The 19,571-nt window shown below is 41.7% G+C and overlaps 1 protein-coding gene across 9 annotated transcripts in view; it reads right to left on the reverse strand.

The window, feature by feature from the left end:
• Positions 1-19,571, reverse strand: part of BPTF (bromodomain PHD finger transcription factor) — a 151,176-nt gene that overhangs the window by 112,150 nt on the left and 19,455 nt on the right. The window lies entirely within an intron of this gene.

Genomic DNA, 19,571 nt, shown 5'->3' on the forward strand with positions numbered 1-19,571 from the left:
CACACACACACACACACACACACACACACACACACACACTAAACATTAAAAATGTTAAAAAAGAAAAAAGAAAACTTGTTGAGGGGCACCTAGGAGGCTCTGTTGGTTGAGTGCCTCTTCATTCAGGCTCAGGTCATGATCCCATGGTCGTGGGATTGAGTCCCACATTGGGCTCCAAGCTGAGTGTGAAGTCTGCTTAAGATACTCTCTCTCTCTCCCCCTTCCTCTATCCCTCCGCCCCGCCCCGTTTGCGCTCGTTCTAAAAACAAAAAAATTTTTTAAAGAAAATTTGTTGAAACAAGTTTCTCCTAAACAGCTGTGCCTGTATTATTATTTTTATTATCACTTGATGGTTACAGAATAGGAAATGTATTTTATACATCACAAATAATTTTAACAAGGTAAGTTAACACTAAATTTACTGTTGTACAATTAACTTCTATCAACCATGACTTGGGGTTACTGGTAACCTCCTAACTGCCTGCCCCTCCCCCATTCCTGAGCCCTCCTCACTTTGAGCTTAGTCTCATAATTAAAAGGGTGTATGGTATCAGAAGAAAAAAGCATGCTAAAGAATATAAAAGGTGAAGATATTTTAATTTCTGCAATGCACACCGAATATTCATTCATTAAAAAGATTTTTCAGGGGCACCTGAGTGGTTCAGTCGGTTTAGCGTTTGACTTCGGGCTCAGGTCAGGATCTCACTGTTCATGGGTTCAAGTCCCATGTCGGGCTCTGTGCTGACAGCTCAGAGCCTGGAGCCTGCTTCAGATTCTGTCTCCTTCTCTCTTTCTCTGACCCTCCCCTGCTCATGCTCTGTCTCTCAAAAATAAACAAACATTTGGGGCGCCTGGGTGGCTCAGTTGGTTAAGCCTCCGACTTCGGCTCAGGTCAGATCTCACGTTCGTGGGTTCGAGCCCCACATCAGGCTCTGTGCTGACAGCTAGCTCAGAGCCTGGAGCCTGCTTCCGGTTCTGTGTCTCCTCCTCTCTCTGCCCCTCCCCCTCTCATGCTTTGTCTCTCTCTGTATAAAAAATAAATAAAAAATTATTTAAAAAAAATAAAATAAACAAACATTTAAAAAAAACCTATTTTAAACATTTTCTAAATAAGAACATATCCATTACTTCCTGCAGAAAAAGTCCAAGGGATCGCCCTGGGCCAGACACTGCTGGTGAGCCTGCGTCTCGGCAAACTTCACTGAAGTGATGCCATCTACACAGATGCGCTTTTCACAGATTCAATTAAATCCCATAGATTCAATTAAATCCCATAATCACCGTGATAATAAGCATCATGATGGGTGACCCAGTCCATTCTACTGCCTCCTAGAAATTATCTGGGATTCATTTGCATAAATATAAATGAGAGAAAGGAGGGGCGTCTGGGTGGCTCAGTCAGCTGAGCGTCCAACTTCAGCTCAGGTCATGATCTCACTGTTTGTGGGCTCAAGCCCCACGTCAGGCTCTGTGCTGACAGCTCAGAGCCTGGAGCCTGCTTCGGATTCTGTGTCTCCTCCCTTCTCTGCCCCTCCCGTGCTTGCACTCTGTCTCTCTCTCTCTCTCTCTCAAAAATAAATAAACATTAAAAAAGATTAAAAAATAATAATAAATGAGAGAAAGAGTGAAAGGGAAGGCTGAACCTAGAGGGATTCCCTCAGTAAGAGAAGAAACACAAGTCCATGAACGAGATGAAACTCCTTACAGACACAGTCCTTGCATTCCCTCAGCTGTTTATGCAGAACGCTGTCAAAGAGCATCCAAGTAAAGAATTCCAGAGGGAAGGCTGGAAAGCAGTTCTAGGACGAGAATGTAGAGTCCTTAAATGTTAGCGTTAGGAGTCTGTACAGTACTTTATCTGGCAATAATGAGGGTTGTTACAGGTTTTCTAAGCAGGGCAGGGACATACGTAGAATGTTCCAGAAAGACTTCTCTGGCTTCACTGCACAGAATGAACAGGACAAGGGGAACACTCCAGAGACAGGGCATCTTGTGCAATTAATTAAGCAGAAGATAAAGACCTGGATTCAGAGTCGGTGTGAGAACAACAACAACGAAAAAGAGATACAAGTGACTTAGGAAGAAGGAAATCGGCTGCTGTGGAATGTACATACCACCACCGCCTTGAGATTTACCTGTTTACCATTACCTTCAAAAGCTGTGCTAACCTCCCTGGGCTCTTCTGAATTCACGTAGCCTTCCGGGAACCATGTTACCTCATGTTATATTACCTTTTCATGGTATTTACTCCATTCCCAGCTGAACACCCACTCTTTTTTTTTTTTAAGTTTATTTATTTATTTTTGAGAGAGAGAGTGAGAGCTCACAGGCTTGAGAGGGGCAGAGAGAAAGGAAGACACAATCTGAAACAGGCTCCAGGCTCAGAGCTGTCAGCATAGAGCCCGCATGGGGCTCAAACCCACCAACCATGAGATCATGACCTAAATCGAAGTCGGACGCCTAACCGACTACGCCACCCAGAATTTGGCATACTTATTTTATTAGTAGTACCTTCCCAGCATCGTTCCCGCCCGAGAATTTCCCGTCTCCACACCGTGTGACTGTGACGGCCCCAATCTCAGTATCCCAGCTCCTCCTCACTGGCTTGGAGTTAAGACCCAGGGCAGGCCAGCAAGACTCCGCCTGGGATTTGATATTCAGATGCCCCGTGAGAAGTGCTCTGAAGCCCTTTCTTTCCGTGAAAGAGGCCGGAGCTGTCCCCGGCTAAGCCATCCCTACCTCCCTCACAGGAGAAGGGAGTAAAGATGATGGACAGAAGCAGAAGCAAGATGTAAGTACTGATAATTCTTGGGTCCTTGGCGGAACGTATCCTTCGGAATTCCCACTTATGGAAACCAAAACCATTTCCCTTGTGCTTAAGTGAACATGCTTGTCTTCTGTCACTTGCAAATAAGAATACTCATTAAAAAGTATCTGACACTATATACAGCAGGCTTTTTATAATGAGAAACACAATAAATTACTAAACACTATCAATGAAAAAAGTTAATGTTAAAAAAATACTGCTGATAGGAATCTATTTTAAAGCAGTAACAGAAGTATTACCTACATTAATTTAATGTCTAATTTTAACGCATTGGCTTTCATACATTCTGAAAGATTTTGGATACTCGTTGAATAGATCTGAATTTTAACAGATCATTTAACTTTATATTATTAATAAGCTAAAGCTGGGGCACCTGGGAAGCTTAGTAGATTAATGTCCAACTCCTGATTTCGGCTCAGGTCATGATCCCAGGGTTGTGGGATTAAGCCCCACATGGGGCTCCCCACTGAGCGCTGAGCCTTCTCTCTCCCTCTGCCCCTCACACAGGCTTCCGTTCCTTCCCTCCCTCCCTCCTTGTGTGTGTGTCTCTCTCTCTCTCAAACTTAAAAACATTCTCTGTCCCTCTCTCCCTCTCCTTTAAAAAAAAAAAAGCTAAAGTCTGTTCATGTTCTGTTGGTTTTGGAGATAAAAGTTAAAAAGGCAAAAAAAAAAAAAAAAGGCCCATTAGTTCTATATTCTATACATCTAGCTAGAAACCACAAAATAGATTCTATTCAAACTGGGACTACAGTCATACACACACTGAGCAGGGTGAGCACTTCTGAAAGTTAACACTGAAGACAGGTCAGTTTCCTCTGAAGCATTATTGGGAAAGTATAAATTGTTTCAAATTTTAAAAGGCAATTTGGCAAAATTTATCTGAATGGGTAATCCTTTGACCCAGCAACTTAACCTCCCAGAATTTATCCTACAGATACACATACACACATGTATTTAAGTAAGTACAAAAAAATTTAATGCAGGGGCGCCTGGGTGGCTCAGTCGGCTAAGCCTCCGACTTCGGCTCAGGTCAGATCTCATGCTCGTGGGTTCGAGCCCCGCGTCAGGCTCTGTGCTGACAGCTCAGAGCCTGGAGCCTGCTTCTGGTTCTGTGTCTCCTTCTCTCTCTGACCCTCCCCCTCTCATGCTCTGTCTCTCTCTGTATCAAAAATGAATAAAACATTAAAAAAATTTTTTTAATGCAACGGTTTATGAAAGTTCAAGTTTTGGGGGCGCCTCGGTGGCTCAGTCAGTTAAGTGACTGACTCTTCCTTGACTTTGACTTTTTTTTTGAGATCCCCCAGTGGGATCTAGACCTGCACTGGGCTCTGCCCTGACAGTGTAGAGTCTGCTTGGGATTTTCTCTCTCTCTCTCTCTCTCTCTCTCTGCCCCATCCCACTTAACATTCTTTCTCTCTCAAAATAAACTCAAAAAAAAATTTTAATGTTCAAGATTTGTGGTTTTTGTTTTAACCTGAATATACATCAATACTTAAATGAATTATGATACACCTATACAATGGCAGTTGGAAAGAACAAAGTAAAATTCATATATGCTGAAATGAAAAAAAAGATTCTTTTATTTATTTTGAGAGAGAGAGAGGGAGGGAACGAGTAGGGGAGGAGCAGAGAGAAAGAGAGAGAGGGAACGAGTAGGGGAGAAACAGAGAAGAGAGAGAGACAGAGAGAGAGAGAGAGAGAGAGAGAGAGAGAGAGAGAGAGAATCCCAAGCAGGTTCCATACCATCAGCACAGAGGCCGACACAGGGCTCAATCCGACAAACTGTGAGATCATGACTTGAGCCAATGGACGCTTAACCGAATGAGTCACCCAGGTGCCCCAAGAATCTTTAATATTCATATTTGTTTATTTATTTATTTTAGAGAGAGTGAGAGAGCGAGCGAAAGAGGGAAAGCATGCTCACCAGCGGGGGAAGGGGCAAAGAGAAAGAGAGACTCTTAAGCAGGCTCCAGGCCCAGTGCAGAGCCCAACGGGGGGGCTGATCCCATGACCCTGGGATTGTGACCTGAGCTGAAATCAAGAGTTAGATACTCAACCGACTGAGCCACCCAGGTGCCCCACGAAGCTTTTTAAAGTACTTGTTTCTGAGAGGAAGAACTGGGGGGCGGGGGGAGGGGGAAGCTAATTTTTTTACTTTTTTAATATCACATGCATGTGTTTTTATTATGGCAATTTATAAGAAAAATTCTGAACAGGTGTCTATGCACACATATAACACATTAATATTCAAATCAATAAAATGATGCTGCTACTAATGGCACTACTAATCAGTAAGCTGGTGGTCTTGTATGAATACAAATGTAAGATCATTATGCCAAATTCAAAGATTCAGGTTTACAGAACTGAGCACAGATTAGAATGAAGAAAGAGAAAACTCAAAATTAAGCCACTTAAGCCCCTCAACTGTCAATCATTAGTATTAGCAAATCATTTCAACTGTTCATTAAAATGTATCTATAATATGCCATGGAGGATTACGTTTCTTACCATTTTCAACACTAGTCTATTATCTAACAGATATATTAAATTTTCCTGTATTAAAAAAAGCGGGGGGAATTTTTAAGAGGGGAGACTGACATCTGCCTCACTAGTTATCAGGACAAAGCAAAGTAAAACCACAGTGAAATACTGTGTCTTACTCATCAATGGACACAAATTTAAAAATCCAACTAAACACACTTTTGGGAAGAACGTAGTACAATGGAAACACCAGTATACCATCAGGAGCACCACACACTGATACCACCAGTTTGGACAGTAATTCAGTACTAGTTAGGTTAAGGTTGTGCACAGTACCCTCAGATAACAGTTTGCAAACTCTATGCTCATGGCCCAAAGTAAAGAATACATTTTACATCTCAATCCAGTACACACACTACCAGAACAGAAGTTCTACAAAACACTACTCTTAGTATATGTCTTGTAACATCTTCTCTTCTGTCCTAATACCATCTATTCTATTCTGTCAACTTTTAAAACATGCTGGCTGCAGTCCACAGTTTGAAAATTACTTCCTTGTGCATATGCAGAGTATTCAATTTGTTTAAAAAAGCAAAGAAATAGCAAATCACAATAGAAACAACAAAAATATGCATCAATAGGGGAAAGATTAAATTGCAGAACATTCATTTGGTAGGATTCTATAGAGTAGTCCTGAGTAATTTATGGCTACATATGTATCAATCTTAAAAACAAAATACCATGAAACAAACAAAAATGCTACAAAAGGATAAACGATTTGAAACCATGCAGAACTGTTTTATCTATTGCTTATGGGAAAATACACACACGTACACACAGCAGTAGTCAACATAACCATAAGAATGCGAAGGCAGGGAGTTCTGTCTGCTATTTGTTGCTATGAATAGCAGCTGGCACACAGTAAGGGACATAATAAATACTTATTGAAACAATTAGCAGTTTTTGAGCCCTAGCCCACGCAACTGCACACACGTTAGGAATGTGCGTTTACTCCTCACTATGTAAGCAAGCAGAGAACTCCTGGCACCCTGGCTGGCAGACTGTACAGCAGGATCGCCTGGAGAGCTAACTCTGCTTAAAACAGTTTGACTTAATAGTTCTGGAACAGAGTCTCAGAATGTGCATTTCTAGCAATTCCCAGGTGCTGCTGTGCTGGTCTGAGGCCCCCCAGCTAAGAACCACTGCCCTAGAGGCTACCCTTCTGAGAACCAGACAAGCAACAATTAACACCCATCAGATGAAACTCACTAATTTCAAAAAGTACCTTCAAACCATGCTACTCAAAATGCGACTGGCATCATCGATGATGCCTGCAAGAAAGTCAGCAGCTCAGGCCCTACTCCAGCTCTACTACATGAGGATTTGCAGTTTCTCTAAATCTTTGGGTGACTCACATGCTCATTAAAGTTTGAGAAGCTGCCGTGAAACAGTCCGTCATAACTGGAGATGCAGCAAAGTCACGTGGTAAGCTGTTAAAAGTTCAGTGTCAACATGCAGCTTAAATTTACCGAACCCCAGGCTAAAGCTCAGTAATCTGTATTTTTATCTTTCTCCCCAGATAATTCCACAGTGCAGCGAAGTTTGAAAACTACTGCTTTCCAGAAATTGGGGATCTCTCCCATGGAACAGAAAGCAAGGCTTTCGCGAAAACTCAGGCAAGAAAACTAAAGGGTTGTCTCAAGAGGCAAAACTGGAAGAGGACTGACTTGATCTGGAAGACAGCTGAAGCCTCAGCAAAGACTACAAAGCCTACAAAAAAGGAAATGCTAAGGATGGAAAATGGTCTGCATGAATTCTGGGGGGCGGGAAGGAGAACCAAAGAGGGAGAATTTGTCAATGAATTTCCAGCCTAGTCTAGGTTAAGGGAGAGAAATTTCTTGACTGAAAAGTAAAGATTCTGGCCCATCTAAAATGTTACTACTTTAACAGAAGAACTGTGTTACTATGTATAGATCCGTTTTTTTTTTAAAGATACGTTTTTAAAAAGTGACCAGACTTGAAAACTTTCCACTCTTTTATATTTCATAATAAAAGTCTAACTTAACTTCAGAGGGTCTGCGGGGATGCTCTTTTCTTTGAACACTCTGGAAGAACCAGTCAACAGTTCTCACCAAGTGTTAACTTTTGGTCGGGGACCCTTTTCTACATATCTGGGTTTTTTAAATATGCACTGTGGGCACAATCTGTATTTGTTTGGTTACTTTCTCTCTCTTTTTTAAAAGATGTTATTTGTTTAAGGTTTATTTATTTGAGAAAGAGAGAGAATGCACATGTAGGTGGGAGAGTCAGAGGAGGGGGGAAACAGAGAATCCCAAGCAGGCTCAGCCCAGAGCCCTACTCGGGGCCTGAATCCATGAACCGTGAGATCATGATGTGAGCCGAAACCAAGAGTCTGATGCTAACTGACTGAGCCACCCAGAAGCCTCCAGATTTTTTTTATCACTGCACCCAGCATGGGGCTTGAACTTACAACCCTGAGATCAAGAGTCACACACTCCACCAACTGAGCCAGTGAGGCACCCTTAATTTTTTATTTAAAAAAAAAAAACAAACACCCCTTCTCTTTATATTTTAAACAGAAAATGCCTTAATTTGCTAAAGTTGTGAGAAATCCCAGACCTTTTTTCTAAGGCCCTGATCCAATGTCACCTCTTCCGTCCTCTGCTGTGCCTCAGACAGCGGTGCTTCCTGGGCACTTGGTCCGCTCTCCATTACACTATCGAGTACATGTACATATTCTACAGGCAGGGAATCCCTCATGTGCCCCCATCTCATTTGACTTTTTAGAGCACAAATCATGTCTTGCTTGTTGTAGCACCAAAAAAGCGGCTGTTCAGCGACACCCAGAAGCTCCTACTTCTAGAAGGTGGAGGTCCAACGGTGAAGTCATGCCAGGATTAAAACCCTGATGCCACTGAAGATGTTTCAAAATTTGGCTTACAAATTTTTATTGAATTAATTCTTTGAAGAAAATTTACAGCATGTCAGACTTCTAGACCCCGTAACTATATAATCTGTGTTTCTAGAGGGAAAAAAATGTAACATTGTTCCCTATTTCTAATCAGATCTGAGAGAAAAACAGACACTCAGTATTGGTATAGGGGATGAAGAAAGACCATTTTCATCGGAAGTTAATACTCTAGCTCTAATAAAATTTTATTATTTAACCTTTTGTTACACATACATAAACCATGGAAGGCATAACAAAATGAAATCACATATAATACCTTTACGAGTCATCTTTTAAAAATTCTGAAACTGATTTGTCATAAGGAACAGGGATCCCCCCTTTCATCTGGACTAGCGCCCCAGTCCGGTTCAGTCCATAGAGCATGCAACTCTCCATCTCGAGGCCAGGAGTTCAAACAAGCCCCACAGTGCGTATAGAGTCTACTTTAAAAAGTGGGGGGCGGGGGGTTGGGGCACCTGGGTGGCTCTGTGGGTTAAGCATCTGACTTTGGCTCAGGGCACGATCTCACAGTTCAGGAGTCTGAGCCCCGCATCAGGCTCTCCGCTCTTAGCACGGAGCCTGCTTCGGATTCTCTGTCCACCCCCGCTCTCTGTCCCACCTCCAATCATTCTCACACTCTCTCTCAAAAAATAAATTTAAAAACTTAGGAAAAAAGCGGGGGAAGGTGCCTGGGTGGAGCATGCAACTCTTATCTCAGGGCTGTGAATTCAAGCCCCACAGTAGGCAGAGAGATTATTTAATTTAAAAAAATTTTTTTAAAAAGAAAACAGTGCAGGGGTGCCTGGGTGGCTCAGTCGGTTAAGCCTCCGGCTTCGGCTCAGGTCAGATCTCACGTTCGTGGGTTCGAGCCCCGCGTCTGGCTCTGTGCTGACAGCTAGCTCAGAGCCTGGAGCCTGCTTCCGGTTCTGTCTCCTTCTCTCTCTGCCCCTCCCCCTCTCATGCTTTGTCTCTCTCTGTATCAAAAATAAATAAAACATTAAAAAAATGTTTTTAAAAGAAAACAGTGCAGAAAAATTGTTCTAAAGTTCCTTATTTTTAATTACTTCATTTACTTGTTTTAGTTTTTTCAATATATAGAGTTAACAGGAAGTATGTTACAGCAGAATAAGATTCACTAAAAAATATTAACTGTAAAACCTGACAAAACTTATAGTTTTGAAAACATCAACTGAAACAAAAATATCAACTGAGTAAAATTAAAAAAACAACTGAAAAAAAAATTAGCTGAAAAAAAAACAAGAAAACATCAACTGATACTTGGGATATAAATTACTCTAACAATTCACCTACTTTACCTCGACTCTCTGAAAACCTCTGACACCTCAGGGCACAACATCATAACTTGCTCGGCCACCTACAATTCAATTTCCTGGCCAGTCGTTCTTCTGTCACATACTGCTTTTCCAGGTGGGCACGCCCCAAAACTCAGTCCTCAGCACATCCTCCCACTTTCCCTCAATGGTCAATGGACTCGATTGCCACCCAAAATATCAATGACTTCTAAACGGATTTCTCTGCGCAGGCGTCTCTTCTAAACCCTGGACACACGATTTCTAACTGCCTGTTAGCAATTTTCAACAGGATTTCCGAGGTAAACTTCTGTTGTTAGGAAATGAAAACAAAATGAAGTTATAAAACTTTAATTCAGGGGCACCTGGGTGGCTCAGTCAGTTAAGCGTCCGGCTTCAGCTCAGGTCATGATCTCAAGGTTCATGGGTTAGAGCCCCGCATCAGGCTCTGTGCTGGCAGCTAGCTCAGAGCCTAGAGCCTGCTTCTGATCCTGTGTCTCTCCCTGTCTCTGACTCTCCTCTGTCTTTTTCTCTCTCTCAATAATAAATAAATATTGGGGCACCTGGGTGGCTCAATCGGTTAAGTGTCCGGCTTCTCATCTCAGGTCATGATCTCCCGGTTTGTGGGTTCGAGCCCTGCATCAGGCTCTGTGCTGGCAGCTAGCTCAGAGCCTGGAGCCTGCTTCAGATTCTATATCTCCCTCTCTCTTTGACCCTCCCCTGCTCATGCTGTCTCTCTCTGTTTCTCAAAAATAAATAAAAAACATTAAAAAATTAAAAAAAAAACTTTAATTCAAAACAAAACTTTAAAACCCCTAAATGGAACAGAGATTTTTGTCATGATAAAGGATGCAGTCCTCTATGAAAATATCAAAATTATAAACCTCTCTGAAAAACAGAAATGTGGCACCGGGTTGGCTCCATCGGCTAAACGTCTTCACAGTTTGTGAATTCAAGACCCACATCTGCACTGTCAGCGCAGAGCCTGCTTGGGATTCTGTCTCTGCCTTTCACCCACTCGCTCTCTCTTCCTCAAAATAAATAAAATTTAAAAATAAATAAACATTTTTTAAAAAGACACCAGTGTGACTGTTCCAGTCCCCAACTTTAAGCCTTTCAGTGATGCCCACCATCGTTGGTTTAAAATCCAAACTCCTCTTTGAGACCCACAGGCCTCACAAGACGCAGGCCCTGCCAACTGCGGCCCCCTCCTCGCTTGCCTCCTCTCTGCTCCGGCCGCCCCGGCCTCCTTGGCCACGCAAGGCCCTCCGCCTGCCCGCAGCTTCCCTGCCTTGCCACGGCTGTCCTCTCTGCTAGGACTACTCTTCTTCCCACTCTTTCAAGTGACCACCTCCTCATTCATTCAGATCTCAACTTAAATGATATTTCCACAGTGACAACCTCTCTTACCACACAAGCAGCAAAAGGTACCCCCTGGGGAGTGGGAGGTACATCCGGTTATGGAATGAGTAAGTAATAGGTACAGCATAGGGAATAGAGGCAAAGGTATTAGAACAGGTTAGATGGACAGATCTAACTCGGTGAGGACAGCATACGTGTAAGAGCTGAACACCCGAAACTGCTGGTTCCCTACGTGTATGTCAACTGTACTTCAAAAAGGGACTGGGGGGCTCCTCAGTGGCTCAGGCAGTTAAACATACGACTTTAACTACAGTCTTGAGCTTACGGTTTGTCAGTTTGAGCCTCTGACCCCACCCCATCAGACTCTGTCCTGACAGCTCAGACCCTGGAGCCTGCTTCAGATTCTGTCTCCTTCTCTCTCTGCCCCTCCTCCATTCATGCTATCTCTTTCTCTCTCAAAAATAAATAAGCCTTTAAAAACAAAAAAAATGAAAAAGGAGCTAGGAGGGCCTGGGTGGCTCAGTGGGTTGAGCATCCTACTTCGGCTCTAGTCATGATCTCATGGTTCATGGGTTTGAGCCCTGCATCAGGCTCTCTGCTGTCAGCACGGAGCCTGCTTTGAATCCTCTCCCCCACTCTTTCTCTCTGCCCCACCCCCACTTGCACTCTCTAAATAAATAAGTAAACTTTAAAAAATAAAATAAACAAAAATAAAAAAGAGGTTGTCAGTTGAATGCCCAGCTTTTGATTTCAGCTCAGGTCATGACCTCAGTTGGTGAGATGGAGCCCTGTGATGGGCTCTGTGCAGTGAGGATCCTGCTTCTCTCTCTCTGTCCCTCCTCCAATTGCACTCTCTTTCCCTCTCAAAACAAATAAACAAACATTACAAAAAATAATAATAGGATGCCTGGGAGGCTCAGTTGGTTAAGCATCCAACTCTTAATTTTGGCTTAGGTCATGATCTCACAGCTTACAAGTTCGAGCCCTGTGTTGGGTTCAGTGTGGAGCCTGCTTGGGATTCTCTCTCCCTCTCTACACCTACCTCGTTTGCGTGTGCATACCCATGCATGCTCTCTCTGTCTCAAAATTTAAAAAATCTTTAAAAGAAAAAATCTGAAAAAAAAAGTTGCTGTATGAATTAATAAACCAAATAAATTGGCATCTAACTGTAAAAAGCAAAACTGTAAGAAATTTAAGAAATGGACAGAAAGAGAATTACAGCAGACTTAAGACACTTCTTTCTGCCCTCAGGATATCTGGTAGACTGAGTAAATAGCTACATGGGAGGCAGGTTGCAAATTCAAATGTGTACAAAGAGCAAGTACAAGAAAAATAAGAGGACAAAGGTATCTACAGGGTTCATTTAAACTAGAATTAACGGAGCGCCTGGGTGGCTCTGGCAGGTAAGCATCTGACTCGTTTTCAGCTCAGGCCGTGATCTCACAGTTCGTTGGATAGAGCCCCGCAACGGACTCCGTGCTGATGGGTTCTCTGTGCTTCGGATTCTCTGTCTCCCTCTCTCTGCCCCTCATGCCCTCTCTCTCTCAAAAGTCAATAAAAATTAAAAATTAAAAGAATGCTAATAAAGTGTAAAACCTGCATGAAGGAATGCTTGCTAGAAAATTACTAACCACCAAAACTAAATCAAAAATAAGAAAACAAACCAGTAATAATGAAAAATTATATGATCATCTCAAAAGAAGCTAGGAAAATATTTCAGAAAATACAATAGTTACATCTGACAAAAAAAAAAACTGAGAAAGCACACTAAAATAGGTGCATACTCACCACAATTAAAGGTCTCAAAACCACCAGCCAGCATAACAATTAACAGTATTATATTACCATCAGTCCATTAAATTTGGAAGGCACAAAGATGGCCAGCCTTACAAGACTGCTTTGGAAGCAGTAGGCAATACAATTTGAAAAAGGAAAAAAGGAGCAATAAATATAAGAAAAGATTTGGGTGTGTTTCTTTTAAGATTTTTTAAGTGTATTTATTTATTATTTGAGAGAGACAGAGTGAGTGGGGAAGGGCAGAGAGCACGGGAGAGAGAATCCCCAGCAGACTACTCGCTGCCAGCACAGAGCCCAAAGCAGGGCTAAAACTCACGAAAGCAAGAGATCATGACCTGAGCTGAAACCAAGAGCCGGATCCTGAACCGAATGAGCCACGCAGGTGTCCCCCATAAGAAAAGATTTGTGCAGGGGCGCCTGGGTGGCTCAATCGGTTAAGCGGCCGACTTCAGCTCAGGTCATGATCTCACAGTTTGTAGGTTTGAGCCCCGTGTCAGACTCTGTGTTGACAGCTCAGAGCCTGAAGCCTGCTTCTGATTCTGTGTCTCCCAGAACAGGTGAGTGAATACAAAGTTACTTTTAAAATACATAGGCTCTCCACTCGAAGCTCCATGAGAGCAGATATTTTTTAAGTTAATTAATTTTGAGAGAAGAGCGCACATGAGAAAGTCAGAGGCTTAACCAACTGAGCCACTTAGGTGCCCTGAGAGCAGATATTTTTGTAGACAATTTTATTTGAATATAGTAAGATTCCACTGCATTAAGTAAGAAGAATCACAAAGCCAATTACAGATATAACAATATGTATGTTTCTACTCATATACGTACACACATTCAAAGACGGTTACCAAAGGAGATCAAACCAAAATATTAATGTAATCTTCTGAGTTTTAAAATTTTGTTTCTTTCCTGACAAATGGGAAAAGCAAAAATAAATAAAATTCTTACTAGACTTGCATAAGTGTTATTTCAAAAATTCAAAGCTTTCTTCTTCCATTTTAATTATCCAAATAACCTATTAATGAACATCATTAGCTCAAAAGAGGTTTGGCTAACTAAGACCAGCCACAGCCTGTTTTTTTGTTTTTTTTTTTAATGTTTATTTATTTTTGAGAGAGAGACAAAGCACAAGTCGGGGAGGGTTAGAGAGAGACACACACAGAAACCAAAGCAGGCTCCAGGCTCTGAGCTGTCTGAGCTGTCAGCACAGAGTTCGATGTGGGGCTTGAACTCGTGAACTGTAAGATCCTGACCTGAGCTGAAGTTGGACCCTTAACCAACTGAGCCACTGAGGCGTCCCTGTTTTTTTTTAAGAAAGTTTTATTCAAACACAGCCATGCTTATTTATTTGTTTACTTATTGTCTATGGCTGCTTTTGTGCTACAATAGCAGAGGTGAGTAGTTGCATGAGAGTCTGGCTCACAAAACATTAAATATTTACTATCTGACAATTTAAGACAGTTTGCCAATCCACTGCCAATTAGATCATGTAGTCCAGCCAACAGTTTACAGATGAGTAAACTGAGGCCCACAGATGAATGACTTTTCTAAGGTCAAACTCAAGCTAAGAAGCAATAAAGAACTCCATTCCAACCAAGCCAGAAAATTCTCAAAACAAACATCTCCCCTCTCCCCCAGTCTGAAAGCTAAACCTCAGGCTCTCAAATCACAGGTAGATTTACCAGCAAATGATGAGGCCTAGTCCATATCCAAGACCACCTACTAATGGTTTCAGTATAGTTGGCTAGGTTCTAGAAAAAATTTAACTTAAAAACCATATAAGGGAGGCTGGGTGGCTCATTTGGTTGAGCATCTGACTCTTGATTTCAGCTCAGGTCATGATCTCATGGTTACGGAGTTTGAACCCCAAGTAGGGCTCTGTGCCGACAGCATGGAGCCTCCTTGGGAGTCTCTCTTTCTTCTTTCTCTACCCCTCCCCTGCTTGCACATTCACGTGTGTGTGCTCATGCTCACGTACTCTCTCTCTGTCTCAAAATAAACTTTAAAAATATATAACTAAAATAAAGACCACATAAGCCTGGAGATGTGTACTGTACAGCATGACTATAGTGAACGATACTGTATTATATACTTGAAAGTTGCTAAGAGAACAGAGCATAAAAGTTCTCATCACAAGAAATGAAAGTGTAACCGTGTAGTGGTAGATGTTAGCCAAACTTACTGAGGTAATCATTTTGCATTATATACATGTATCAAATCATTATGCTGTATACCTAAAGTTAATACAATATATGCCAATTATATCTCAAGTAAAAATAATTTTTTAAAACCATAAGTGTACATTAGGGAAAATTTAAAAACAATCAGGTGATGGAAGCATAACCTACTTCAGCCTATTAAATATCACCCAATAATCCCACTCTTAGGAATCTACCCTGTAGGGGTGCCTGGGTGGCTCAGTTGGTTAAGAATCTGACTTTGGCTCAGGTCACAGTATCATGGTTCATGAATCTGAGCCCCACATCAAGCTCTGTACTGACAGTTCAGAACCTGGAGCCTGCTTTGGATTCTCTGTCCCCCTCTCTCTCTGTGTCCCTCCCCTCTCTGCCTCTCTGCCCCTCTCGCGTTCACGCTTTGTCTCTTTGTCTCTCTTTCTCTCTCAAAAATAAATAAACGTTTTAAAAAATTTTTTAGGGGGCGCCTGGGTGGCTCAGTCGGTTAAACCTCCGATTTCGGCTCAGGTCAGATCTCACGTCCGTGGGTTCGAGCCCCGCATCAGGCTCTGTGCTGACAGCTAGCTCAGAGGCTGGAGCCTGCTTCCAGTTCTGTGTCTCCTTCTCTCACTGCCCCTCCCCCTCTCATGCTCTGTCTCTCTCTGTATCAAAAATAAATAAAACATTTAAAAAATAAATAAATAAATAAATAAATAATTTTTTAGGAGGCACCTCGGTGGCTCAGTCGGTTAAGTGCTCCACTTCGGCTCAGGTCATGATCTCATTGTTCATGAGTTCAAGCCCCACACTGGGCTCTGTGCCGACAGCTCAGAGCCTGGAGCCTGCTTTGGATTCTGTGTCTCCCTCTCTCTCTGCCCCTCTCCCACTCACACCCTCTCTTTGTCTCTCTCTCTCAAAAATAAACAAACATTAAAAAAAATTTTTTTTAATTTTTCAAATAAATAAACATCACTCAACAATCCCATTCTTAGGAAGAAACAGTCAGTGTCTGAGTGACTACAGATACATCTCTAGCACATTTAGGACAGTGCATTTCAACAGAGTTAAATGTGTCTTCATTTTTAATTAATTAATCTTATTTATTTATTTATTTATTTGTAAGTAAGTTCTATACCCAACGTGAGCTTGAACTCCCCACCCCAAGATCAAGAGTCACATGCTCTACCAACTGAGCCAGCCAGGCATCCCTCAATATGGCTATTTTTTGAAGGCAAAAAATATGGACAGTAAAGGTAGTTACATATTAATACATTTTTAAAAGGCCATCTCAAGTCTTTATCTTCCATACTTGAGCCCTGCAGGCACTTGAGGTTGTAGTCTCTGCCATACACAACCTCTACTGTTGGGTTTTTTCTGAGATGCAGGAAGATTTGCCACTCAAACTACTTAGGCAATTAAGTATAACACATCTGGAAGGAGACAATCTTTTAAGTTTACAGAAAATCAGAAATCAAAGGCATTTCATCTGGATGACTTTGGACCAAAAAGTTCAAATACATATCTGAAATGACAGTAAAACTGCTTTCTAAATTTTTTTATTATTTACATGGCACTTTATTTTTTAATTTTTTTAAATATTTATTCATTTTTTGAGGGGGGAAGGGCATAGAGCGAGGGAGACGCAGAATCTGAAACAGACTCTAGGCTCTGAGTTGTCAGCACAGAGCCTGACGCGGGACTCACACCCACAGACTGTGAGATTATGACCAGAGCCAAAGTTGGACGCTTAACCACCTGAGCCACCCACGTGCCTGCATAGCACTTTAAAAGCAGATTATGGTCATGAGTTGGAGAAAGGGATAATTTACCGAATAAGGCTTCAAAATTATTTCAATGTCTAGAAGAACAGGGAAAAAGTACAGTGACAGGAGGGCTAACATTTTACTAGCTATTTTAAATGTTGGGACTATTTCCTCAGACAAGTCTTGATATCGGATATCACTGTGCTAGGGTTAGAAGGAAAAAGGACCAGAAGAGAAATTCCACACAGATGAATATGTGCATTTCTGAAATACTTTTTAAGTTCCATAAATAGAATATACTATAAACAGACAGATCTCAGGAGGCAATGTTAACATACCAAAATCTAGCAGGAAGCCATGACAGGAAAATATAGAAATTGAACCTAATGAACATTGCCGTTCGGTATGCGTCACTTGGCCATGCAGTCTCCCAAGTGTGTAAATTCTAGAAAACATCCAGGAGTAGAAGGGTCTAAGCATCCACTTTCCTAGCAAATCTCAGGAGGTTCCACAGTTGCAATTTAATATCAATTAAGTAACAAAAAAACTCTACTCAAAAAAAAAAAAGTGATGTGTTTTCCTTGAAAACTATGAAATAATTTGGCCAGAAATTCCGGATATGCTTCATACAGGACAACGGACACACTGGAACACACCATATCTCACAAGTCAGTTCATACACCAACTGTTAAACTTTTACAACCCTGCAATACTCTAAATTGTCAAATTAAATTTCCCAACCGAAACCTCTAAAATTGTAATCCTTCTTTCCCTTCTGTCCCACACCTATGACTCTTAGCTTAATTTTATCAAAATTATGGCATATTTTCTAAGACTAAATATTAATTGACTGCCTCTTCCCCCTACCACCAGGAACAACAAATATAGTCATTTCAAAGATGATCCCACGTCTGCTGCGGAAATACCGATTCCATACACAAATAGTGCTGGGCGGACAGTCTCCATAAAGGAGGGCCACAGCCAAACTGCTGGAGCCCCCGAGGCCACGCAGGGTTCAGAGCAAATAACAGGCTAGGAGAAAAGAGATGGTAGAGCTAAACTAGCAGAGTGTAGAAGCAGACGGACTACAACAGTGCAGTCAGTCTAAGAGAACTTCTCTGCAATAGAATTAAAGGACCCAAATGTTTGACATCTATGTTTGTGCAATATGGGAACCACTAGCCACATATGGCTACTGGGCACTTGAAATGTAGCTAATACCACTGGAGAAGTGAAGTTTGAATATTATATTTAAATTTAAAAGCCACATGTAGGGGGCACCTGGCTGGCTTAGTTGTAGATCATGCGACCCTTGATCTCAGAATTGTAAATTTGAGCCACATGTTGGGTGTAGAGATTACTTTAAAAAAAAATCTTTGGATGGACCTTGAGGGTGTCATGCTAAGCGAAATAAGTCAGGCAGAGAAGGACAGAAACCATATGTTTGCACTCATAGGTCTAACAGGAGAAGAGGAGAAACCTAATGGAGGACCATGGGGAGGGGAAGAGGGAAAGAGAGTTGGGGAGAGAGAGGGACGCAAAACCTGAGAGACTACTGAATACTGAAAATGAACTGAGGGTTGAAGGGGAAGGGGGAGGGGGGGAAAGAGGTGGTGGTGTTGGAGGAGGGCACTTGTGGGGAAGAGCACTGGGTGTTGTATGGAAACCAATTTGACAATAAACTATTAAAAAAATTTTCTTAATCTTAAAAAAATTATTTTAAATAAATAAATAGCCACATCTAGTGGTTGCCATAATGGACTGCACAGAACTAAGAGTGGAAAGAATCCAGAGACTTTCTTTGACTCACATACTCAGTTGAACAATTAATTCCCTCTGCTGCCTACTCATGCTGAGACTGAACCAGGCACTAAGGAGAGAGAGATGAATGAGAGCCTGCCCTAACGTAGGTTCTCATGGAGGAGACAACCATAATTAACAGTCCATTTCAGTATATCTTAACAAAGATATAATGATAAGGGGTCAAATAATCTAGAGATAAAATAAGCCCTCCTAAAAGTTTATGCACTTAATAACGGAGCCTCAAAATACTGAAGACTAACAGAACTCCGAGAAGAATCCAGCAAATCCTAACAACAGTTGTAGATTTCAACACCCCCTCTTCGTAATCCGTAAAACAAGGAGATGAAAACCCAGCAAGGATACAGAAGATCTTAACAGCACTGCAACCACTTGACTTGCTATTTATGGAACATTCCACCCAACGGTAGAATACACCTCCTTTCCAAGTACACTCGGAACCTTCACCTAGACAAACAGTATTTTGTGCCTCTAAAAATGTTTTGCAAAATTAAAGTCATACAAAGTGTATTCTCTGAACATAATAGAATTAAATTAAAAATCAGTAACAAAAAGATACCTAGAAAAGCCCCAAACATCTGGAAACTAAACAACATCTAAGTGTACAAGGTTCTGCAGGGTAGAGGGAAGGTAAAAGAACTTAGCCCTACCTGGGGAAAAGAGAACAGTGACCAGAGAAGGAAGGCAAGCTGGACAAGGTGATGGTGGGGTGACTAGGAGTTAATCACCGCAGCAGTGTCGGACTATAAGGTGTGTGAGAAGAACTACACAGAAGCCCATATTACCGGACGATCAAATTCAAGGTGAAGAGAAAGAAGTTGTGAATAAAGAGGAGATTTAGAAATCAGTTCATCCTTGACCCTTTCCCTTCCTTCACCACACCCCACCTAACCAATTTATCACTAAGATGACTCATTTTAAGTCTTAAATTATTTTTTTGGATTATTTCTCTTCACTCCTACTGATACCAGCCTAGTACAAGATCTGTCGAATGGTAAACTTCAACAGCCCAATTCCCTTCATCCATTCACGTCCCACTCCCATTCATTCTCCATTCTATAGCCA

Source organism: Suricata suricatta, chromosome 17 (genome assembly GCF_006229205.1).
Source record: "Suricata suricatta isolate VVHF042 chromosome 17, meerkat_22Aug2017_6uvM2_HiC, whole genome shotgun sequence".
Taxonomy (NCBI): Eukaryota; Metazoa; Chordata; class Mammalia; order Carnivora; family Herpestidae; genus Suricata; species Suricata suricatta.